Source organism: Engystomops pustulosus, chromosome 3 (genome assembly GCF_040894005.1).
Source record: "Engystomops pustulosus chromosome 3, aEngPut4.maternal, whole genome shotgun sequence".
Classification (NCBI taxonomy): Eukaryota; Metazoa; Chordata; class Amphibia; order Anura; family Leptodactylidae; genus Engystomops; species Engystomops pustulosus.
Genome location: NC_092413.1, coordinates 226,824,773 through 226,848,222, shown reverse-complemented (window position 1 = coordinate 226,848,222; position 23,450 = coordinate 226,824,773). Strand labels below are relative to the sequence as shown.

The window sequence follows — 23,450 nt, the reverse complement described above, 5'->3', positions numbered from 1 at the left end:
TCTGACTACTTAAAAACTGTTCAAAAAAGAATGAGGTTGAGTTGGCCGGGAATCGAACCCGGGTCAACTGCTTGGAAGGCAGCTATGCTCACCACTATACCACCAACGCACATATTTGCAGCCTTTTCATACTTTCTCTGAGCGCCGCAAGAATCAAGGCAATGTTTAGGGAAACAACACTAAATCTGCTTCAGACCATATTGAGAGAGTCGAAGAAAAGTTTGGAAAAAGGAAAAGCACTGCATTTTTCCATGTTCTTTCACTAGTATGAGAAATTCAACAACTTTCTAGGAAACATCACTTCATCTGGTTCTACATAAAAACTGTTCAAAAACACTAGAAGTTGCGTTGGCCGGGAATCGAACCCGGGTCAACTGCTTGGAAGGCAGCTATGCTCACCACTATACCACCAACGCACATATTTGCAGCCTTTTCATACTTTCTCTGAGCACCACAAGAATCAAGGCAATGTTTAGGGAAACAACACTAAATCTGCTTCAGACCATATTGAGAGAGTCGAAGAAAAATTTGGAAAAAGGAAAAGCGCTGCATTTTTGCATGTTCCTTTACTAGTATGAGAAATTCAACAACTTTCTAGGAAACATCACTTCATCTGGTTCTACATCAAAACTGTTCAAAAACACTAGAAGTTGCGTTGGCCGGGAATCGAACCCGGGTCAACTGCTTGGAAGGCAGCTATGCTCTGCACTATACCACCAACACACATATTTGCAGCCTTTTCATACTTTCTCTGAGCGCCACAAGAATCAAGGCAATGTTTAGGGAAACAACACTAAATCTGCTTCAGAACATATTGAGAGAGTCGAAGAAAAGTTTGGAAAAAGGAAAAGTGCTGCATTTTTCCATGTTCTTTCACTAGTATGAGAAATTCAACAACTTTCTAGGAAACATCACTTCATCTGGTTCTGACTACTTAAAAACTGTTCAAAAAAGATAGAGGCTGCGTTGGCCGGGAATCGAACCCGGGTTAACTGCTTGGAAGGCAGCTATGCTCACCACTATATCACCAACGCACATATTTGCAGCCTTTTCATACTTTCTCTGAGCGCCACAAGAATCAAGGCAATGTTTAGGGAAACAACACTAAATCTGCTTCAGACCATATTGAGAGAGTTGAAGAAAAGTTTGGAAAAAGGAAAAGCGCTGCATTTTTGCATGTTCTTTCACTAGTATGAGAAATTCAAAAACTTTCTAGGAAACATCACTTCATCTGGTTCTACATAAAAACTGTTCAAAAAAGATAGAGGTTGCGTTGACCGGGAATCGAACCCGAGTCAACTGCTTGGAAGGCAGCTATGCTCACCACTATACCACCAACGCACATATTTGCAGCCTTTTCATACTTTCTCTGAGCGCCACAAGAATCAAGGCAATGTTTAGGGAAACAACACTAAATCTGCTTCAGAACATATTGAGAGAGTCGAAGAAAAGTTTGGAAAAAGGAAAAGCGCTGCATTTTTGCATGTTCCTTCACTAGTATGAGAAATTCAAAAACTTTCTAGGAAACATCACTTCATCTGGTTCTGACTACTTAAAAACTGTTCAAAAAAGATAGAGGTTGCGTTGGCCGGGAATCGAACCCGGGTCAACTGCTTGGAAGGCAGCTATGCTCACCACTATACCACCAACGCACATATTTGCAGCCTTTTCATACTTTCTCTGAGCGCCGCAAGAATCAAGGCAATGTTTAGGGAAACAACACTAAATCTGCTTCAGACCATATTGAGAGAGTCGAAGAAAAGTTTGGAAAAAGGAAAAGCATTGCATTTTTCCATGTTCTTTCACTAGTATGAGAAATTCAACAACTTTCTAGGAAACATCACTTCATCTGGTTCTACATAAAAACTGTTCAAAAACACTAGAAGTTGCGTTGGCCGGGAATCGAACCCGGGTCAACTGCTTGGAAGGCAGCTATGCTCACCACTATACCACCAACGCACATATTTGCAGCCTTTTCATACTTTCTCTGAGCGCCACAAGAATCAAGGCAATGTTTAGGGAAACAACACTAAATCTGCTTCAGAACATATTGAGAGAGTCGAAGAAAAGTTTGGAAAAAGGAAAAGTGCTGCATTTTTCCATGTTCTTTCACTAGTATGAGAAATTCAACAACTTTCTAGGAAACATCACTTCATCTGGTTCTGACTACTTAAAAACTGTTCAAAAACACTAGAGGTTGTGTTGGCCGAGAATCGAACCCGGGTCAACTGCTTGGAAGGCAGCTATGCTCACCACTATACCACCAACGCACATATTCACAGCCTTTTCATACTTTCTCTGAGCGCCACAAGAATCAAGGCAATGTTTAGGGAAACAACACTAAATCTGCTTCAGACCATATTGAGAGAGTCGAAGAAAAGTTTGGAAAAAGGAAAAGCGCTGCATTTTTCCATGTTCTTTCACTAGTATGAGAAATTCAACAACTTTCTAGGAAACATCACTTCATCTGGTTCTACATAAAAACTGTTCAAAAACACTAGAAGTTGCGTTGGCCGGGAATCGAACCCGGGTCAACTGCTTGGAAGGCAGCTATGCTCACCACTATACCACCAACGCACATATTTGAAGCCTTTTCATACTTTCTCTGAGCGCCACAAGAATCAAGGCAATGTTTAGGGAAACAACACTAAATCTGCTTCAGAACATATTGAGAGAGTCGAAGAAAAGTTTGGAAAAAGGAAAAGCGCTGCATTTTTGCATGTTCCTTCACTAGTATGAGAAATTCAAAAACTTTCTAGGAAACATCACTTCATCTGGTTCTGACTACTTAAAAACTGTTCAAAAAAGAATGAGGTTGAGTTGGCCGGGAATCGAACCCGGGTCAACTGCTTGGAAGGCAGCTATGCTCACCACTATACCACCAACGCACATATTTGCAGCCTTTTCATACTTTCTCTGAGCGCCGCAAGAATCAAGGCAATGTTTAGGGAAACAACACTAAATCTGCTTCAGAACATATTGAGAGAGTCGAAGAAAAGTTTGGAAAAAGGAAAAGTGCTGCATTTTTCCATGTTCTTTCACTAGTATGAGAAATTCAACAACTTTCTAGGAAACATCACTTCATCTGGTTCTACATAAAAACTGTTCAAAAACACTAGAAGTTGCGTTGGCCGGGAATCGAACCCGGGTCAACTGCTTGGAAGGCAGCTATGCTCTGCACTATACCACCAACGCACATATTTGCAGCCTTTTCATACTTTCTCTGAGCGCCACAAGAATCAAGGCAATGTTTAGGGAAACAACACTAAATCTGCTTCAGACCATATTGAGAGAGTCGAAGAAAAATTTGGAAAAAGGAAAAGCGCTGCATTTTTGCATGTTCCTTTACTAGTATGAGAAATTCAACAACTTTCTAGGAAACATCACTTCATCTGGTTCTACATCAAAACTGTTCAAAAACACTAGAAGTTGCGTTGGCCGGGAATCGAACACGGGTCAACTGCTTGGAAGGCAGCTATGCTCTGCACTATACCACCAACGCACATATTTGCAGCCTTTTCATACTTTCTCTGAGCGCCACAAGAATCAAGGCAATGTTTAGGGAAACAACACTAAATCTGCTTCAGAACATATTGAGAGAGTCGAAGAAAAGTTTGGAAAAAGGAAAAGTGCTGCATTTTTCCATGTTCTTTCACTAGTATGAGAAATTCAACAACTTTCTAGGAAACATCACTTCATCTGGTTCTACATCAAAACTGTTCAAAAAAGATAGAGGTTGCGTTGGCCGGGAATTGAACCCGGGTCAACTGCTTGGAAGGCAGCTATGCTCACCACTATACCACCAACGCACATATTTGCAGCCTTTTCATACTTTCTCTGAGCACCACAAGAATCAAGGCAATGTTTAGGGAAACAACACTAAATCTGCTTCAGACCATATTGAGAGAGTCGAAGAAAAATTTGGAAAAAGGAAAAGCGCTGCATTTTTCCATGTTCTTTCACTAGTATGAGAAATTCAACAACTTTCTAGGAAACATCACTTCATCTGGTTCTGACTACTTAAAAACTGTTCAAAAAAGATAGAGGTTGCGTTGGCCGGGAATCGAACCCGGGTTAACTGCTTGGAAGGCAGCTATGCTCACCACTATATCACCAACGCACATATTTGCAGCCTTTTCATACTTTCTCTGAGCGCCACAAGAATCAAGGCAATGTTTAGGGAAACAACACTAAATCTGCTTCAGACCATATTGAGAGAGTTGAAGAAAAGTTTGGAAAAAGGAAAAGCGCTGCATTTTTGCATGTTCTTTCACTAGTATGAGAAATTCAAAAACTTTCTAGGAAACATCACTTCATCTGGTTCTGACTACTTAAAAACTGTTCAAAAAAGATAGAGGTTGCATTGACCGGGAATTGAACCCGAGTCAACTGCTTGGAAGGCAGCTATGCTCACCACTATACCACCAACGCACATATTTGCAGCCGTTTCATACTTTCTCTGAGCGCCATAAGAATCAAGGCAATGTTTAGGGAAACAACACTAAATCTGCTTCAGACCATATTGAGAGAGTCGAAGAAAAATTTGGAAAAAGGAAAAGCGCTGCATTTTTGCATGTTCTTTCACTAGTATGAGAAATTCAACAACTTTCTAGCAAACATCACTTCATCTGGTTCTACATCAAAACTGTTCAAAAACACTAGAAGTTGCGTTGGCCGGGAATCGAACCCGGGTCAACTGCTTGGAAGGCAGCTATGCTCTGCACTATACCACCAACGCACATATTTGCAGCCTTTTCATACTTTCTCTGAGCGCCACAAGAATCAAGGCAATGTTTAGGGAAACAACACTAAATCTGCTTCAGACCATATTGAGAGAGTCGAAGAAAAGTTTGGAAAAAGGAAAAGTGCTGCATTTTTTCATGTTCTTTCACTAGTATGAGAAATTCAACAACTTTCTAGGAAACATCACTTCATCTGGTTCTACATAAAAACTGTTCAAAAACACTAGAAGTTGCGTTGGCCGGGAATCGAACCCGGGTCAACTGCTTGGAAGGCAGCTATGCTCACCACTATACAACCAACGCACATATTTGCAGCCTTTTCATACTTTCTCTGAGCGCCGCAAGAATCAAGGCAATGTTTAGGGAAACAACACTAAATCTGCTTCAGACCATATTGAGAGAGTCGAAGAAAAGTTTGGAAAAAGGAAAAGCGCTGCATTTCTGCATGTTCTTTCACTAGTATGAGAAATTCAAAAACTTTCTAGGAATCATCACTTCATCTGGTTCTGACTACTTAAAAACTGTTCAAAAAAGATAGAGGTTGCGTTGGCCGGGAATCGAACCCGGGTCAACTGCTTGGAAGGCAGCTATGCTCACCACTATACCACCAACGCACATATTTGCAGCCTTTTCATACTTTCTCTGAGCGCCACAAGAATCAAGGCAATGTTTAGGGAAACAACACTAAATCTGCTTCAGAACATATTGAGAGAGTCGAAGAAAAGTTTGGAAAAAGGAAAAGCGCTGCATTTTTGCATGTTCTTTCACGAGTATGAGAAATTCAAAAACTTTCTAGGAAACATCACTTCATCTGGTTCTGACTACTTAAAAACTGTTCAAAAAAGATAGAGGTTGCGTTGGCCGGGAATCGAACCCGGGTCAACTGCTTGGAAGGCAGCTATGCTCACCACTATACCACCAATGCACATATTTGCAGCCTTTTCATACTTTCTCTGAGCGCCACAAGAATCAAGGCAATGTTTAGGGAAACGACACTAAATCTGCTTCAGACCATATTGAGAGAGTCGAAGAAAAGTTTGGAAAAAGGAAAAGCGCTGCATTTTTCCATGTTCCTTTACTAGTATGAGAAATTCAACAACTTTCTAGGAAACATCACTTCATCTGGTTCTACATGAAAACTGTTCAAAAACACTAGAAGTTGCGTTGGCCGGGAATCGAACCCGGGTCAACTGCTTGGAAGGCAGCTATGCTCACCACTATACCACCAACGCACATATTTGCAGCCTTTTCATACTTTCTCTGAGCGCCACAAGAATCAAGGCAATGTTTAGGGAAACAACACTAAATCTGCTTCAGAACATATTGAGAGAGTTGAAGAAAAGTTTGGAAAAAGGAAAAGCGCTGCATTTTTGCATGTTCTTTCACTAGTATGAGAAATTCAAAAACTTTCTAGGAAACATCACTTCATCTGGTTCTGACTACTTAAAAACTGTTCAAAAAAGATAGAGGTTGCGTTGGCCAGGAATCGAACCCGAGTCAACTGCTTGGAAGGCAGCTATGCTCACCACTATACCACCAACGCACATATTTGCAGCCTTTTCATACTTTCTCTGAGCGCCACAAGAATCAAGGCAATGTTTAGGGAAACAACACTAAATCTGCTTCAGACCATATTGAGAGAGTTGAAGAAAAGTTTGGAAAAAGGAAAAGCGCTGCATTTTTGCATGTTCTTTCACTAGTATGAGAAATTCAAAAACTTTCTAGGAAACATCACTTCATCTGGTTCTACTTAAAAACTGTTCAAAAAAGATAGAGGTTGCGTTGGCCGGGAATCGAAGCCGGGTCAACTGCTTGGAAGGCAGCTATGCTCACCACTATACCACCAACGCACATATTTGCAGCCTTTTCATACTTTCTCTGAGCGCCACAAGAATCAAGGCAATGTTTAGGGAAACAACACTAAATCTGCTTCAGACCATATTGAGAGAGTCGAAGAAAAGTTTGGAAAAAGGAAAAGCGCTGCATTTTTGCATGTTCTTTCACTAGTATGAGAAATTCAACAACTTTCTAGGAAACATCACTTCATCTGGTTCTGACTACTTAAAAACTGTTCAAAAAAGATAGAGGTTGCGTTGGCCGGGAATCGAACCCGGGTCAACTGCTTGGAAGGCAGCTATGCTCACCACTATACCACCAACGCACATATTTGCAGCCTTTTCATACTTTCTCTGAGCGCCACAAGAATCAAGGCAATGTTTAGGGAAACAACACTAAATCTCCTTCAGACCATATTGAGAGAGTCGAAGAAAAATTTGGAAAAAGGAAAAGCGCTGCATTTTTGCATGTTCCTTTACTAGTATGAGAAATTCAACAACTTTCTAGGAAACATCACTTCATCTGGATCTACATAAAAACTGTTCAAAAACACTAGAAGTTGCGTTGGCCGGGAATCAAACCCGCGTCAACTGCTTGGAAGGCAGCTATGCTCACCACTATACCACCAACGCACATATTTGCAGCCTTTTCATACTTTCTCTGAGCGCCACAAGAATCAAGGCAATGTTTAGGGAAACAACACTAAATCTGCTTCAGACCATATTGAGAGAGTTGAAGAAAAGTTTGGAAAAAGGAAAAGCGCTGCATTTTTGCATGTTCTTTCACTAGTATGAGAAATTCAAAAACTTTCTAGGAAACATCACTTCATCTGGTTCTACTTAAAAACTGTTCAAAAAAGATAGAGGTTGCGTTGGCCGGGAATCGAAGCCGGGTCAACTGCTTGGAAGGCAGCTATGCTCACCACTATACCACCAACGCACATATTTGCAGCCTTTTCATACTTTCTCTGAGCGCCACAAGAATCAAGGCAATGTTTAGGGAAACAACACTAAATCTGCTTCAGACCATATTGAGAGAGTCGAAGAAAAGTTTGGAAAAAGGAAAAGCGCTGCATTTTTGCATGTTCTTTCACTAGTATGAGAAATTCAAAAACTTTCTAGGAAACATCACTTCATCTTGTTCTGACTACTTAAAAACTGTTCAAAAAAGATAGAGGTTGCGTTGGCCGGGAATCGAACCCGGGTCAACTGCTTGGAAGGCAGCTATGCTCACCACTATACCACCAACGCACATATTTGCAGCCTTTTCATACTTTCTCTGAGCGCCACAAGAATCAAGGCAATGTTTAGGGAAACAACACTAAATCTGCTTCAGACCATATTGAGAGAGTCGAAGAAAAATTTGGAAAAAGGAAAAGCGCTGCATTTTTGCATGTTCCTTTACTAGTATGAGAAATTCAACAACTTTCTAGGAAACATCACTTCATCTGGATCTACATAAAAACTGTTCAAAAACACTAGAAGTTGCGTTGGCCGGGAATCAAACCCGCGTCAACTGCTTGGAAGGCAGCTATGCTCTGCACTATACCACCAACGCACATATTTGCAGTCTTTTCATACTTTCTCTGAGCGCCACAAGAATCAAGGAAATGTTTAGGGAAACAACACTAAATCTGCTTCAGAACATATTGAGAGAGTCGAAGAAAAGTTTGGAAAAAGGAAAAGCGCTGCATTTTTGCATGTTCTTTCACTAGTATGAGAAATTCAACAACTTTCTAGGCAACATCACTTCATCTGGTTCTGACTACTTAAAAACTGTTCAAAAAAGATAGAGGTTGCGTTGGCCAGGAATCGAACCCGAGTCAACTGCTTGGAAGGCAGCTATGCTCACCACTATACCACCAACGCACATATTTGCAGCCTTTTCATACTTTCTCTGAGCGCCACAAGAATCAAGGCAATGTTTAGGGAAACAACACTAAATCTGCTTCAGACCATATTGAGAGAGTTGAAGAAAAGTTTGGAAAAAGGAAAAGCGCTGCATTTTTGCATGTTCTTTCACTAGTATGAGAAATTCAAAAACTTTCTAGGAAACATCACTTCATCTGGTTCTACTTAAAAACTGTTCAAAAAAGATAGAGGTTGCGTTGGCCGGGAATCGAAGCCGGGTCAACTGCTTGGAAGGCAGCTATGCTCACCACTATACCACCAACGCACATATTTGCAGCCTTTTCATACTTTCTCTGAGCGCCACAAGAATCAAGGCAATGTTTAGGGAAACAACACTAAATCTGCTTCAGACCATAATGAGAGAGTCGAAGAAAAGTTTGGAAAAAGGAAAAGCGCTGCATTTTTGCATGTTCCTTTACTAGTATGAGAAATTCAACAACTTTCTAGGAAACATCACTTCATCTGGTTCTGACTACTTAAAAACTGTTCAAAAAAGATAGAGTTTGCGTTGGCCGGGAATCGAACCCGGGTCAACTGCTTGGAAGGCAGCTATGCTCTGCACTATACCACCAACGCACATATTTGCAGCCTTTTCATACTTTCTCTGAGCGCCACAAGAATCAAGGCAATGTTTAGGGAAACAACACTAAATCTGCTTCAGAACATATTGAGAGAGTCGAAGAAAAGTTTGGAAAAAGGAAAAGCGCTGCATTTTTGCATGTTCTTTCACTAGTATGAGAAATTCAACAACTTTCTAGGAAACATCACTTCATCTGGTTCTGACTACTTAAAAACTGTTCAAAAAAGATAGAGTTTGCGTTGGCCGGGAATCGAACCCGGGTCAACTGCTTGGAAGGCAGCTATGCTCACCACTATACCACCAACGCACATATTTGCAGCCTTTTCATACTTTCTCTGAGCGCCACAAGAATCATGGCAATGTTTAGGGAAACAACACTAAATCTGCTTCAGACCATAATGAGAGAGTCGAAGAAAAGTTTGGAAAAAGGAAAAGCGCTGCATTTTTGCATGTTCCTTTACTAGTATGAGAAATTCAACAACTTTCTAGGAAACATCACTGCATCTGGTTCTACATAAAAACTGTTCAAAAAAGATAGAGGTTGCGTTGGCCGGGAATCGAACCCGAGTCAACTGCTTGGAAGGCAGCTATGCTCACCACTATACCACCAACGCACATATTTGCAGCCTTTTCATACTTTCTCTGAGCGCCACAAGAATCAAGGCAATGTTTAGGGAAACAACACTAAATCTGCTTCAGAACATATTGAGAGAGTCGAAGAAAAGTTTGGAAAAAGGAAAAGCGCTGCATTTTTGCATGTTCCTTTACTAGTATGAGAAATTCAACAACTTTCTAGGAAACATCACTTCATCTGGTTCTACATAAAAACTGTTCAAAAACACTAGAAGTTGCGTTGGCCGGGCATCGAACCCAGGTCAACTGCTTGGAAGGCAGCTATGCTCACCACTATACCACCAACGCACAAATTTGCAGCCTTTTCATACTTTCTCTGAGCGCCACAAGAATCAAGGCAATGTTTTGGGAAACAACACTAAATCTGCTTCAGACCATAATGAGAGAGTCGAAGAAAAGTTTGGAAAAAGGAAAAGCGCTGCATTTTTGCATGTTCCTTTACTAGTATGAGAAATTCAACAACTTTCTAGGAAACATCACTTCATCTGGTTCTGACTACTTAAAAACTGTTAAAAAAAGATAGAGTTTGCGTTGGCCGGGAATCGAACCCGGGTCAACTGCTTGGAAGGCAGCTATGCTCTGCACTATACCACCAACGCACATATTTGCAGCCTTTTCATACTTTCTCTGAGCGCCACAAGAATCAAGGCAATGTTTAGGGAAACAACACTAAATCTGCTTCAGAACATATTGAGAGAGTCGAAGAAAAGTTTGGAAAAAGGAAAAGCGCTGCATTTTTGCATGTTCCTTTACTAGTGTGAGAAATTCAACAACTTTCTAGGAAACATCACTTCATCTGGTTCTACATAAAAACTGTTCAAAAAAGATAGAGGTTGCGTTGGCCGGGAATCGAACCCGGGTCAACTGCTTGGAAGGCAGCTATGCTCACCACTATACCACCAACGCACATATTTGCAGCCATTTCATACTTTCTCTGAGCGCCACAAGAATCAAGGCAATGTTTAGGGAAACAACACTAAATCTGCTTCAGACCATATTGAGAGAGTCGAAGAAAAGTTTGGAAAAAGGAAAAGCGCTGCATTTTTGCATGTTCCTTTACTAGTATGAGAAATTCAACAACTTTCTAGGAAACATCACTTCATCTGGTTCTACATAAAAACTGTTCAAAAACACTAGAAGTTGCGTTGGCCGGGAATCGAACCCGGGTCAACCGCTTGGAAGGCAGCTATGCTCACCACTATACCACCAACGCACATATTTGCAGCCTTTTCATACTTTCTCTGAGCGCCACAAGAATCAAGGCAATGTTTAGGGAAACAACACTAAATCTGCTTCAGAAAATATTGAGAGAGTTGAAGAAAAGTTTGGAAAAAGGAAAAGCGCTGCATTTTTGCATGTTCTTTCACTAGTATGAGAAATTCAAAAACTTTCTAGGAAACATCACTTCATCTGGTTCTGACTACTTAAAAACTGTTCAAAAAAGATAGAGGTTGCGTTGGCCGGGAATCGAACCCGGGTCAACTGCTTGGAAGGCAGCTATGCTCACCACTATACCACCAACGCACATATTTGCAGCCTTTTCATACTTTCTCTGAGCGCCACAAGAATCAAGGCAATGTTTAGGGAAACAACACTAAATCTGCTTCAGACCATATTGAGAGAGTCGAAGAAAAATTTGGAAAAAGGAAAAGCGCTGCATTTTTGCATGTTCCTTTACTAGTATGAGAAATTCAACAACTTTCTAGGAAACATCACTTCATCTGGATCTACATAAAAACTGTTCAAAAACACTAGAAGTTGTGTTGGCCGGGAATCAAACCCGGGTCAACTGCTTGGAAGGCAGCTATGCTCACCACTATACCACCAACGCACATATTTGCAGCCTTTTCATACTTTCTCTGAGCGCCACAAGAATCAAGGCAATGTTTAGGGAAACAACACTAAATCTGCTTCAGACCATAATGAGAGAGTCGAAGAAAAGTTTGGAAAAAGGAAAAGCGCTGCATTTTTGCATGTTCCTTTACTAGTATGAGAAATTCAACAACTTTCTAGGAAACATCACTTCATCTGGTTCTGACTACTTAAAAACTGTTCAAAAAAGATAGAGTTTGCGTTGGCCGGGAATCGAACCCGGGTCAACTGCTTGGAAGGCAGCTATGCTCACCACTATACCACCAACGCACATATTTGCAGCCTTTTCATACTTTCTCTGAGCGCCACAAGAATCAAGGAAATGTTTAGGGAAACAACACTAAATCTGCTTCAGAACATATTGAGAGAGTCGAAGAAAAGTTTGGAAAAAGGAAAAGCGCTGCATTTTTGCATGTTCTTTCACTAGTATGAGAAATTCAACAACTTTCTAGGAAACATCACTTCATCTGGTTCTGACTACTTAAAAACTGTTCAAAAAAGATAGAGGTTGCGTTGGCCAGGAATCGAACCCGAGTCAACTGCTTGGAAGGCAGCTATGCTCACCACTATACCACCAACGCACATATTTGCAGCCTTTTCATACTTTCTCTGAGCGCCACAAGAATCAAGGCAACGTTTAGGGAAACAACACTAAATCTGCTTCAGACCATATTGAGAGAGTTGAAGAAAAGTTTGGAAAAAGGAAAAGCGCTGCATTTTTGCATGTTCTTTCACTAGTATGAGAAATTCAACAACTTTCTAGGAAACATCACTTCATCTGGTTCTACTTAAAAACTGTTCAAAAAAGATAGAGGTTGCGTTGGCCGGGAATCGAAACCGGGTCAACTGCTTGGAAGGCAGCTATGCTCACCACTATACCACCAACGCACATATTCGCAGCCTTTTCATACTTTCTCTGAGCGCCACAAGAATCAAGGCAATGTTTTGAGAAACAACACTAAATCTGCTTCAGACCATAATGAGAGAGTCGAAGAAAAGTTTGGAAAAAGGAAAAGCGCTGCATTTTTGCATTTTCCTTTACTAGTATGAGAAATTCAACAACTTTCTAGGAAACATCACTTCATCTGGTTCTGACTACTTAAAAACTGTTCAAAAAAGATAGAGTTTGCGTTGGCCGGGAATCGAACCCGGGTCAACTGCTTGGAAGGCAGCTATGCTCTGCACTATACCACCAACGCACATATTTGCAGCCTTTTCATACTTTCTCTGAGCGCCACAAGAATCAAGGCAATGTTTAGGGAAACAACACTAAATCTGCTTCAGAACATATTGAGAGAGTCGAAGAAAAGTTTGGAAAAAGGAAAAGCGCTGCATTTTTGCATGTTCTTTCACTAGTATGAGAAATTCAAAAACTTTCTAGGAAACATCACTTCATCTGGTTCTGACTACTTAAAAACTGTTCAAAAAAGATAGAGGTTGCGTTGGCCGAAATCAAACACGGGTCAACTGCTTGGAAGGCAGCTATGCTCACCACTATACTACCAACGCACATATTTGCAGCCTTTTCATACTTTCTCTGAGCGCCACAAGAATCAAGGCAATGTTTAGGGAAACAACACTAAATCTGCTTCAGACCATATTGAGAGAGTTGAAGAAAAGTTTGGAAAAAGGAAAAGCGCTGCATTTTTGCATGTTCCTTTACTAGTATGAGAAATTCAACAACTTTCTAGGAAACATCACTTCATCTGGTTCTACATAAAAACTGTTCAAAAAAGATAGAGGTTGCGTTGGCCGGGAATCGAACCCGAGTCAACTGCTTGGAAGGCAGCTATGCTCTGCACTATACCACCAACGCACATATTTGCAGCCTTTTCATACTTTCTCTGAGCGCCACAAGAATCAAGGCAATGTTTAGGGAAACAACACTAAATCTGCTACAGAACATATTGAGAGAGTCGAAGAAAAGTTTGGAAAAAGGAAAAGCGCTGCATTTTTGCATGTTCCTTTACTAGTATGAGAAATTCAACAACTTTCTAGGAAACATCACTTCATCTGGTTCTACATAAAAACTGTTCAAAAACACTAGAAGTTGCGTTGGCCGGGCATCGAACCCGGGTCAACTGCTTGGAAGGCAGCTATGCTCACCACTATACCACCAACGCACATATTTGCAGCCTTTTCATACTTTCTCTGAGCGCCACAAGAATCAAGGCAATGTTTAGGGAAACAACACTAAATCTGCTTCAGACCATATTGAGAGAGTTAAAGAAAAGTTTGGAAAAAGGAAAAGCGCTGCATTTTTGCATGTTCTTTCACTAGTATGAGAAATTCAAAAACTTTCTAGGAAACATCACTTCATCTGGTTCTGACTACTTAAAAACTGTTCAAAAAAGATAGAGGTTGCGTTGGCCGGGAATCGAACCCGGGTCAACTGCTTGGAAGGCAGCTATGCTCACCACTATACCACCAACGCACATATTTGCAGCCTTTTCATACTTTCTCTGAGCGCCACAAGAATCAAGGCAATGTTTAGGGAAACAACACTAAATCTGCTTCAGACCATATTGAGAGAGTCGAAGAAAAATTTGGAAAAAGGAAAAGCGCTGCATTTTTGCATGTTCCTTTACTAGTATGAGAAATTCAACAACTTTCTAGGAAACATCACTTCATCTGGATCTACATAAAAACTGTTCAAAAACACTAGAAGTTGCGTTGGCCGGGAATCAAACCCGGGTCAACTGCTTGGAAGGCAGCTATGCTCACCACTATACCACCAACGCACATATTTGCAGCCTTTTCATACTTTCTCTGAGCGCCACAAGAATCAAGGCAATGTTTAGGGAAACAACACTAAATCTGCTTCAGACCATAATGAGAGAGTCGAAGAAAAGTTTGGAAAAAGGAAAAGCGCTGCATTTTTGCATGTTCCTTTACTAGTATGAGAAATTCAACAACTTTCTAGGAAACATCACTTCATCTGGTTCTGACTACTTAAAAACTGTTAAAAAAAGATAGAGGTTGCGTTGGCCGGGAATCGAACCCGGGTCAACTGCTTGGAAGGCAGCTATGCTCTGCACTATACCACCAACGCACATATTTGCAGCCTTTTCATACTTTCTCTGAGCGCCACAAGAATCAAGGCAATGTTTAGGGAAACAACACTAAATCTGCTTCAGAACATATTGAGAGAGTCGAAGAAAAGTTTGGAAAAAGGAAAAGCGCTGCATTTTTGCATGTTCTTTCACTAGTATGAGAAATTCAAAAACTTTCTAGGAAACATCACTTCATCTGGTTCTGACTACTTAAAAACTGTTCAAAAAAGATAGAGGTTGTGTTGGCCGGGAATCGAACCCGGGTCAACTGCTTGGAAGGCAGCTATGCTCACCACTATACCACCAACGCACATATGTGCAGCCTTTTCATACTTTCTCTGAGCGCCACAAGAATCAAGGCAATGTTTAGGGAAACAACACTAAATCTGCTTCAGAACATATTGAGAGAGTCGAAGAAAAGTTTGGAAAAAGGAAAAGCGCTGCATTTTTGCATGTTCCTTTACTAGTATGAGAAATTCAACAACTTTCTAGGAAACATCACTTCATCTGGTTCTACATAAAAACTGTTCAAAAACACTAGAAGTTGCGTTGGCCGGGCATCGAACCCGGGTCAACTGCTTGGAAGGCAGCTATGCTCACCACTTTACCACCAACGCACATATTTGCAGCCTTTTCATACTTTCTCTGAGCGCCACAAGAATCAAGGCAATGTTTTGGGAAACAACACTAAATCTGCTTCAGACCATAATGAGAGAGTCGAAGAAAAGTTTGGAAAAAGGAAAAGCACTGCATTTTTGCATGTTCCTTTACTAGTATGAGAAATTCAACAACTTTCTAGGAAACATCACTTCATCTGGTTCTGACTACTTAAAAACTGTTCAAAAAAGATAGAGTTTGCGTTGGCCGAGAATCGAACCCGGGTCAACTGCTTGGAAGGCAGCTATGCTCTGCACTATACCACCAACGCACATATTTGCAGCCTTTTCATACTTTCTCTGAGCGCCACAAGAATCAAGGCAATGTTTAGGGAAACAACACTAAATCTGCTTCAGAACATATTGAGAGAGTCGAAGAAAAGTTTGGAAAAAGGAAAAGCGCTGCATTTTTGCATGTTCCCTTACTAGTATGAGAAATTCAACAACTTTCTAGAAAACATCACTTCATCTGGTTCTGACTACTTAAAAACTGTTCAAAAAAGATAGAGTTTGCGTTGGCCGGGAATCGAACCCGGGTCAACTGCTTGGAAGGCAGCTATGCTCACCACTATACCACCAACGCACATATTTGCAGCCTTTTCATACTTTCTCTGAGCGCCACAAGAATCAAGGCAATGTTTAGGGAAACAACACTAAATCTGCTTCAGACCATATTGAGAGAGTTGAAGAAAAGTTTGGAAAAAGGAAAAGCGCTGCATTTTTGCATGTTCTTTCACTAGTATGAGAAATTCAAAAACTTTCTAGGAAACATCACTTCATCTGGTTCTGACTACTTAAAAACTGTTCAAAAAAGATAGAGGTTGCGTTGGCCGGGAATCGAACCCGGGTCAACTGCTTGGAAGGCAGCTATGCTCACCACTATACCACCAACGCACATATTTGCAGCCTTTTCATACTTTCTCTGAGCGCCACAAGAATCATGGCAATGTTTAGGGAAACAACACTAAATCTGCTTTAGAACATATTGAGAGAGTCGAAGAAAAGTTTGGAAAAAGGAAAAGCGCTGCATTTTTGCATGTTCCTTTACTAGTATGAGAAATTCAACAACTTTCTAGGAAACATCACTTCATCTGGTTCTACATAAAAACTGTTCAAAAACACTAGAAGTTGCGTTGGCCGGGCATCGAACCCGGGTCAACTGCTTGGAAGGCAGCTATGCTCACCACTATACCACCAACGCACATATTTGCAGCCTTTTCATACTTTCTCTGAGCGCCACAAGAATCAAGGCAATGTTTAGGGAAACAACACTAAATCTGCTTCAGACCATATTGAGAGAGTCGAAGAAAAATTTGGAAAAAGGAAAAGCGCTGCATTTTTGCATGTTCCTTTACTAGTATGAGAAATTCAACAACTTTCTAGGAAACATCACTTCATCTGGATCTACATAAAAACTGTTCAAAAACACTAGAAGTTGCGTTGGTCGGGAATCAAACCCGGGTCAACAGCTTGGAAGGCAGCTATGCTCACCACTATACCACCAACGCACATATTTGCAGCCTTTTCATGCTTTCTCTGAGCGCCACAAGAATCAAGGCAATGTTTAGGGAAACAACACTAAATCTGCTTCAGACCATATTGAGAGAGTTGAAGAAAAGTTTGGAAAAAGGAAAAGCGCTGCATTTTTGCATGTTCTTTCACTAGTATGAGAAATTCAAAAACTTTCTAGGAAACATCACTTCATCTGGTTTTGACTACTTAAAAACTGTTCAAAAAAGATAGAGGTTGCGTTGGCCGGGAATCGAACCCGGGTCAACTGCTTGGAAGGCAGCTATGCTCTGCACTATACCACCAACGCACATATTTGCAGCCTTTTCATACTTTCTCTGAGCGCCACAAGAATCATGGCAATGTTTAGGGAAACAACACTAAATCTGCTTCAGAACATATTGAGAGAGTCGAAGAAAAGTTTGGAAAAAGGAAAAGCGCTGCATTTTTGCATGTTCCTTTACTAGTATGAGAAATTCAACAACTTTCTAGGAAACATCACTTCATCTGGTTCTACATAAAAACTGTTCAAAAACACTAGAAGTTGCGTTGGCCGGGCATCGAACCCGGGTCAACTGCTTGGAAGGCAGCTATGCTCACCACTATACCACCAACGCACATATTTGCAGCCTTTTCATACTTTCTCTGAGCGCCACAAGAATTAAGGCAATGTTTTGGGAAACAACACTAAATCTGCTTCAGACCATAATGAGAGAGTCGAAGAAAAGTTTGGAAAAAGGAAAAGCGCTGCATTTTTGCATGTTCCTTTTCTAGTATGAGAAATTCAACAACTTTCTAGGAAACATCATTTCATCTGGTTCTGACTACTTAAAAACTGTTCAAAAAAGATAGAGGTTGCGTTGGCCGGGAATCGAACCCGGGTCAACTGCTTGGAAGGCAGCTATGCTCTGCACTATACCACCAACGCACATATTTGCAGCCTTTTCATACTTTCTTTGAGCGCCACAAGAATCAAGGCAATGTTTAGGGAAACAACACTAAATCTGCTTCAGAACATATTGAGAGAGTCGAAGAAAAGTTTGGAAAAAGGAAAAGCGCTGCATTTTTGCATGTTCCTTTACTAGTATGAGAAATTCAACAACTTTCTAGGAAACATCACTTCATCTGGTTCTACATAAAAACTGTTCAAAAAAGATAGAGATTGCGTTGGCCGGGAATCAAACCCGGGTCAACTGCTTGGAAGGCAGCTATGCTCACCACTATACCACCAACGCACATATTTGCAGCCTTTTCATACTTTCTCTGAGCGCCACAAGAATCAAGGCAATGTTTAGGGAAACAACACTAAATCTGCTTCAGACCATATTGAGAGAGTCGAAGAAAAATTTGGAAAAAGGAAAAGCGCTGCATTTTTGCATGTTCCTTTACTAGTATGAGAAATTCAACAACTTTCTAGGAAACATCACTTCATCTGGATCTACATGAAAACTGTTCAAAAACACTAGAAGTTGCGTTGGCCGGGAATCAAACCCGGGTCAACTGCTTGGAAGGCAGCTATGCTCACCACTATACCACCAACGCACATATTTGCAGCCTTTTCATACTTTCTCTGAGCGCCACAAGAATCAAGGCAATGTTTAGGGAAACAACACTAAATCTGCTTCAGACCATAATGAGAGAGTCGAAGAAAAGTTTGGAAAAAGGAAAAGCGCTGCATTTTTGCATGTTCTTTCACTAGTATGAGAAATTCAAAAACTTTCTAGGAAACATCACTTCATCTGGTTCTGACTACTTAAAAACTGTTCAAAAAAGATAGAGTTTGCGTTGGCCGGGAATCGAACCCGGGTCAACTGCTTGGAAGGCAGCTATGCTCTGCACTATACCACCAACGCACATATTTGCAGCCTTTTCATACTTTCTCTGAGCGCCACAAGAATCAAGGCAATGTTTAGGGAAACAACACTAAATCTGCTTCAGAACATATTGAGAGAGTCGAAGAAAAGTTTGGAAAAAGGAAAAGCGCTGCATTTTTGCATGTTCTTTCACTAGTATGAGAAATTCAAAAACTTTCTAGGAAACATCACTTCATCTGGTTCTGACTACTTAAAAACTGTTCAAAAAAGATAGAGGTTGCGTTGGCCGGGAATCGAACCCGGGTCAACTGCTTGGAAGGCAGCTATGCTCACCACTATACCACAAACGCACATATTCACAGCCTTTTCATACTTTCTCTGAGCGCCACAAGAATCATGGCAATGTTTAGGGAAACAACACTAAATCTGCTTCAGAACATATTGAGAGAGTCGAAGAAAAGTTTGGAAAAAGGAAAAGCGCTGCATTTTTGCATGTTCCTTTACTAGTATGAGAAATTCAACAACTTTCTAGGAAACATCACTTCATCTGGTTCTACATAAAAACTGTTCAAAAACACTAGAAGTTGCGTTGGCCGGGCATCGAACCCGGGTCAACTGCTTGGAAGGCAGCTATGCTCACCACTATACCACCAACGCACATATTTGCAGCCTTTTCATACTTTCTCTGAGCGCCACAAGAATCAAGGCAATGTTTAGGGAAACAACACTAAATCTGCTTCAGACCATATTGAGAGAGTCGAAGAAAAGTTTGGAAAAAGGAAAAGCGCTGCATTTTTGCATGTTCTTTCACTAGTATGAGAAATTCAAAAACTTTCTAGGAAACATCACTTCATCTGGTTCTACATAAAAACTGTTCAAAAAAGATAGAGGTTGCGTTGGCCGGGAATCGAACCCGGGTCAACTGCTTGGAAGGCAGCTATGCTCACCCCTATACCACCAACGCACATATTTGCAGCCTTTTCATACTTTCTCTGAGCGCCACAAGAATCAAGGCAATGTTTAGGGAAACAACACTAAATCTGCTTCAGACCATATTGAGAGAGTTGAAGAAAAGTTTGGAAAAAGGAAAAGCGCTGCATTTTTGCATGTTCTTTCACTAGTATGAGAAATTCAACAACTTTCTAGGAAACATCACTTCATCTGGTTCTGACTACTTAAAAACTGTTCAAAAAAGATAGAGGTTGCGTTGGCCGGGAATCGAACCCGAGTCAACTGCTTGGAAGGCAGCTATGCTCACCACTATACCACCAACGCACATATTTGCAGCCTTTTCATACTTTCTCTGAGCGCCACAAGAATCAAGGCAATGTTTAGGGAAACAACACTAAATCTGCTTCAGACCATATTGAGAGAGTCGAAGAAAAATTTGGAAAAAGGAAAAGCGCTGCATTTTTGCATGTTCTTTCACTAGTATGAGAAATTCAACAACTTTCTAGGAAACATCACTTCATCTGGTTCTGACTACTTAAAAACTGTTCAAAAAAGATAGAGGTTGCGTTGGCCGGGAATCAAACCCGGGTCAACTGCTTGGAAGGCAGCTATGCTCACCACTATACCACCAACGCACATATTTGCAGCCTTTTCATACTTTCTCTAAGCGCCACAAGAATCAAGGCAATGTTTAGGGAAACAACACTAAATCTGCTTCAGACCATATTGAGAGAGTCGAAGAAAAGTTTGGAAAAAGGAAAAGCACTGCATTTTTGCATGTTCTTTCACTAGTATGAGAAATTCAAAAACTTTCTAGGAAACATCACTTCATCTGGTTCTGACTACTTAAAAACTGTTCAAAAAAGATAGAGGTTGCGTTGGCCGGGAATCGAACCCGGGTCAACTGCTTGGAAAGCAGCTATGCTCACCACTATACCACCAACGCACATATTTGCAGCCTTTTCATACTTTCTCTGAGCGCCGCAAGAATCAAGGCAATGTTTAGGGAAACAACACTAAATCTGCTTCAGACCATATTGAGAGAGTTGAAGAAAAGTTTGGAAAAAGGAAAAGCGCTGCATTTTTGCATGTTCCTTTACTAGTATGAGAAATTCAACAACTTTCTAGGAAACATCACTTCTACATAAAAACTGCTCAGAAACACTAGAAGTTGCGTTGGCCGGGAATCGAACCCGGGTCAACTGCTTGGAAGGCAGCTATGCTCACCACTACACCACCAACGCACATATTTGCAGCCTTTTCATACTTTCTCTGAGCGCCGCAAGAATCAAGGTAATGTTTAGGGAAACAACACTAAATCTGCTTCAGACCATATTGAGAGAGTCGAAGAAAAGTTTGGAAAAAGGAAAAGCACTACATTTTTCCATGTTCTTTCACTAGTATGAGAAATTCAACAACTTTCTAGGAAACATCACTTCATCTGGTTCTACATAAAAACTGTTCAAAAAAGATAGAGGTTGCGTTGGCCGGGAATCGAACCCGGGTCAACTGCTTGGAAGGCAGCTATGCTCACCACTATACCACCAACGCACATATTTGCAGCCTTTTCATACTTTCTCTGAGCGCCACAAGAATCAAGGCAATGTTTAGGGAAACAACACTAAATCTGCTTCAGACCATATTGAGAGAGTCGAAGAAAAGTTTGGAAAAAGGAAAAGCGCTGCATTTTTGCATGTTCTTTCACTAGTATGAGAAATTCAAAAACTTTCTAGGAAACATCACTTCATCTGGTTCTACATAAAAACTGTTCAAAAACACTAGAAGTTGCGTTGGCCGGGAATCGAACCCGGGTCAACTGCTTGGAAGGCAGCTATGCTCACCACTATACCACCAGCGCACATATTTGCAGCCTTTTCATACTTTCTCTGAGCGCCACAAAAATCAAGGCAATGTTTAGGGAAACAACACTAAATCTGCTTCAGACCATATTGAGAGAGTCGAAGAAAAGTTTGGAAAAAGGAAAAGCGCTGCATTTTTGCATGTTCTTTCACTAGTATGAGAAATTCAAAAACTTTCTAGGAAACATCACTTCATCTGGTTCTGACAACTTAAAAACTGTTCAAAAAAGATAGAGGGTGCGTTGGCCGGGAATCGAACCCGGGTCAACTGCTTGGAAGGCAGCTATGCTCACCTCTATACCACCAACGCACATATTTGCAGCCTTTTCATACTTTCTCTGAGCGCCACAAGAATCAAGGCAATGTTTAGGGAAACAACACTAAATCTGCTTCAGACCATATTGAGAGAGTCGAAGAAAAGTTTGGAAAAAGGAAAAGCACTGCATTTTTCCATGTTCTTTCACTAGTATGAGAAATTCAACAACTTTCTAGGAAACATCACTTCATCTGGTTCTACATAAAAACTGTTCAAAAACACTAGAAGTTGCGTTGGCCGGGAAACGAACCCGGGTCAACTGCTTGGAAGGCAGCTATGCTCACCACTATACCACCAACGCACATATTTGCAGCGTTTTCATACTTTCTCTGAGCGCCACAAGAATCAAGGCAATGTTTAGGGAAACAACACTAAATCTGCTTCAGACCATATTGAGAGAGTCGAAGAAAAGTTTGGAAAAAGAAAAAGCGCTGCATTTTTGCATGTTCTTTCACTAGTATGAGAAATTCAAAAACTTTCTAGGAAACATCACTTCATCTGGTTCTGACTACTTAAAAACTGTTCAAAAAAGATAGTGGTTGCGTTGGCCGGGAATCGAACCCGGGTCAACTGCTTGGAAGGCAGCTATGCTCACCACTATACCACCAACGCACATATTTGCAGCCTTTTCATACTTTCTCTGAGCGCCACAAGAATCAAGGCAATGTTTAGGGAAACAACACTAAATCTGCTTCAGACCATATTGAGAGAGTCGAAGAAAAGTTTGGAAAAAGGAAAAGCACTGCATTTTTCCATGTTCTTTCACTAGTATGAGAAATTCAACAACTTTCTAGGAAACATCACTTCATCTGGTTCTACATAAAAACTGTTCAAAAACACTAGAAGTTGCGTTGGCCGGGAATCGAACCCGGGTCAACTGCTTGGAAGGCAGCTATGCTCACCACTATACCACCAACGCACATATTTGCAGCCTTTTCATACTTTCTCTGAGCGCCGCAAGAATCAAGGCAATGTTTAGGGAAACAACACTAAATCTGCTTCAGAACATATTGAGAGAGTCGAAGAAAAGTTTGGAAAAAGAAAAAGCGCTGCATTTTTGCATGTTCCTTCACTAGTATGAGAAATTCAACAACTTTCTAGGAAACATCACTTCATCTGGTTCTACATAAAAACTGTTCAAAAACACTAGAAGTTGCGTTGGCCGGGAATCGAACCCGGGTCAACTGCTTGGAAGGCAGCTATGCTCACCACTATACCACCAACGCACATATTTGCAGCCTTTTCATACTTTCTCTGAGCGCCGCAAGAATCAAGGCAATGTTTAGGGAAACAACACTAAATCTGCTTCAGAACATATTGAGAGAGTCGAAGAAAAGTTTGGAAAAAGGAAAAGCGCAGCATTTTTGCATGTTCCTTCACTAGTATGAGAAATTCAAAAACTTTCTAGGAAACATCACTTCATCTGGTTCTGACTACTTAAAAACTGTTCAAAAAAGATAGAGGTTGCGTTGGCCGGGAATCGAACCCGGGTCAACTGCTTGGAAAGCAGCTATGCTCACCACTATACCACCAACGCACATATTTGCAGCCTTTTCATACTTTCTCTGAGCGCCACAAGAATCAAGGCAATGTTTAGGGAAACAACACTAAATCTGCTTCAGAACATATTGAGAGAGTCGAAGAAAAGTTTGGAAAAAGGAAAAGCGCAGCATTTTTGCATGTTCCTTCACTAGTATGAGAAATTCAAAAACTTTCTAG

At 40.9% G+C, this 23,450-nt stretch overlaps 20 non-coding genes across 20 annotated transcripts; all 20 read right to left on the bottom strand.

Moving 5' to 3' along the window:
* Positions 1-344: 344 nt before the first annotated feature.
* TRNAG-UCC (transfer RNA glycine (anticodon UCC)) lies at positions 345-416 on the bottom strand. Its single transcript has one exon. It is a non-coding gene; the product is annotated as a tRNA-Gly (tRNA).
* Positions 417-1,580: 1,164 nt separating this feature from the next.
* TRNAG-UCC (transfer RNA glycine (anticodon UCC)) lies at positions 1,581-1,652 on the bottom strand. Its single transcript has one exon. It is a non-coding gene; the product is annotated as a tRNA-Gly (tRNA).
* A 235-nt stretch (positions 1,653-1,887) lies between these two features.
* Positions 1,888-1,959, bottom strand: TRNAG-UCC (transfer RNA glycine (anticodon UCC)). The gene has a single exon. It is a non-coding gene; the product is annotated as a tRNA-Gly (tRNA).
* A 546-nt stretch (positions 1,960-2,505) lies between these two features.
* Positions 2,506-2,577, bottom strand: TRNAG-UCC (transfer RNA glycine (anticodon UCC)). The gene has a single exon. It is a non-coding gene; the product is annotated as a tRNA-Gly (tRNA).
* A 2,707-nt stretch (positions 2,578-5,284) lies between these two features.
* TRNAG-UCC (transfer RNA glycine (anticodon UCC)) lies at positions 5,285-5,356 on the bottom strand. Its single transcript has one exon. It is a non-coding gene; the product is annotated as a tRNA-Gly (tRNA).
* Positions 5,357-5,902: 546 nt separating this feature from the next.
* TRNAG-UCC (transfer RNA glycine (anticodon UCC)) lies at positions 5,903-5,974 on the bottom strand. The gene has a single exon. It is a non-coding gene; the product is annotated as a tRNA-Gly (tRNA).
* Positions 5,975-6,831: 857 nt separating this feature from the next.
* TRNAG-UCC (transfer RNA glycine (anticodon UCC)) lies at positions 6,832-6,903 on the bottom strand. Its single transcript has one exon. It is a non-coding gene; the product is annotated as a tRNA-Gly (tRNA).
* An 853-nt stretch (positions 6,904-7,756) lies between these two features.
* On the bottom strand, positions 7,757-7,828 carry TRNAG-UCC (transfer RNA glycine (anticodon UCC)). Its single transcript has one exon. It is a non-coding gene; the product is annotated as a tRNA-Gly (tRNA).
* Positions 7,829-9,303: 1,475 nt separating this feature from the next.
* On the bottom strand, positions 9,304-9,375 carry TRNAG-UCC (transfer RNA glycine (anticodon UCC)). Its single transcript has one exon. It is a non-coding gene; the product is annotated as a tRNA-Gly (tRNA).
* Positions 9,376-10,535: 1,160 nt separating this feature from the next.
* On the bottom strand, positions 10,536-10,607 carry TRNAG-UCC (transfer RNA glycine (anticodon UCC)). Its single transcript has one exon. It is a non-coding gene; the product is annotated as a tRNA-Gly (tRNA).
* Positions 10,608-11,153: 546 nt separating this feature from the next.
* On the bottom strand, positions 11,154-11,225 carry TRNAG-UCC (transfer RNA glycine (anticodon UCC)). Its single transcript has one exon. It is a non-coding gene; the product is annotated as a tRNA-Gly (tRNA).
* Positions 11,226-11,771: 546 nt separating this feature from the next.
* Positions 11,772-11,843, bottom strand: TRNAG-UCC (transfer RNA glycine (anticodon UCC)). Its single transcript has one exon. It is a non-coding gene; the product is annotated as a tRNA-Gly (tRNA).
* A 2,092-nt stretch (positions 11,844-13,935) lies between these two features.
* TRNAG-UCC (transfer RNA glycine (anticodon UCC)) lies at positions 13,936-14,007 on the bottom strand. The gene has a single exon. It is a non-coding gene; the product is annotated as a tRNA-Gly (tRNA).
* A 1,786-nt stretch (positions 14,008-15,793) lies between these two features.
* Positions 15,794-15,865, bottom strand: TRNAG-UCC (transfer RNA glycine (anticodon UCC)). The gene has a single exon. It is a non-coding gene; the product is annotated as a tRNA-Gly (tRNA).
* A 239-nt stretch (positions 15,866-16,104) lies between these two features.
* TRNAG-UCC (transfer RNA glycine (anticodon UCC)) lies at positions 16,105-16,176 on the bottom strand. The gene has a single exon. It is a non-coding gene; the product is annotated as a tRNA-Gly (tRNA).
* Positions 16,177-20,728: 4,552 nt separating this feature from the next.
* TRNAG-UCC (transfer RNA glycine (anticodon UCC)) lies at positions 20,729-20,800 on the bottom strand. Its single transcript has one exon. It is a non-coding gene; the product is annotated as a tRNA-Gly (tRNA).
* A 235-nt stretch (positions 20,801-21,035) lies between these two features.
* Positions 21,036-21,107, bottom strand: TRNAG-UCC (transfer RNA glycine (anticodon UCC)). Its single transcript has one exon. It is a non-coding gene; the product is annotated as a tRNA-Gly (tRNA).
* Positions 21,108-22,271: 1,164 nt separating this feature from the next.
* On the bottom strand, positions 22,272-22,343 carry TRNAG-UCC (transfer RNA glycine (anticodon UCC)). Its single transcript has one exon. It is a non-coding gene; the product is annotated as a tRNA-Gly (tRNA).
* A 235-nt stretch (positions 22,344-22,578) lies between these two features.
* On the bottom strand, positions 22,579-22,650 carry TRNAG-UCC (transfer RNA glycine (anticodon UCC)). Its single transcript has one exon. It is a non-coding gene; the product is annotated as a tRNA-Gly (tRNA).
* Positions 22,651-22,885: 235 nt separating this feature from the next.
* TRNAG-UCC (transfer RNA glycine (anticodon UCC)) lies at positions 22,886-22,957 on the bottom strand. The gene has a single exon. It is a non-coding gene; the product is annotated as a tRNA-Gly (tRNA).
* Positions 22,958-23,450: the final 493 nt, after the last annotated feature.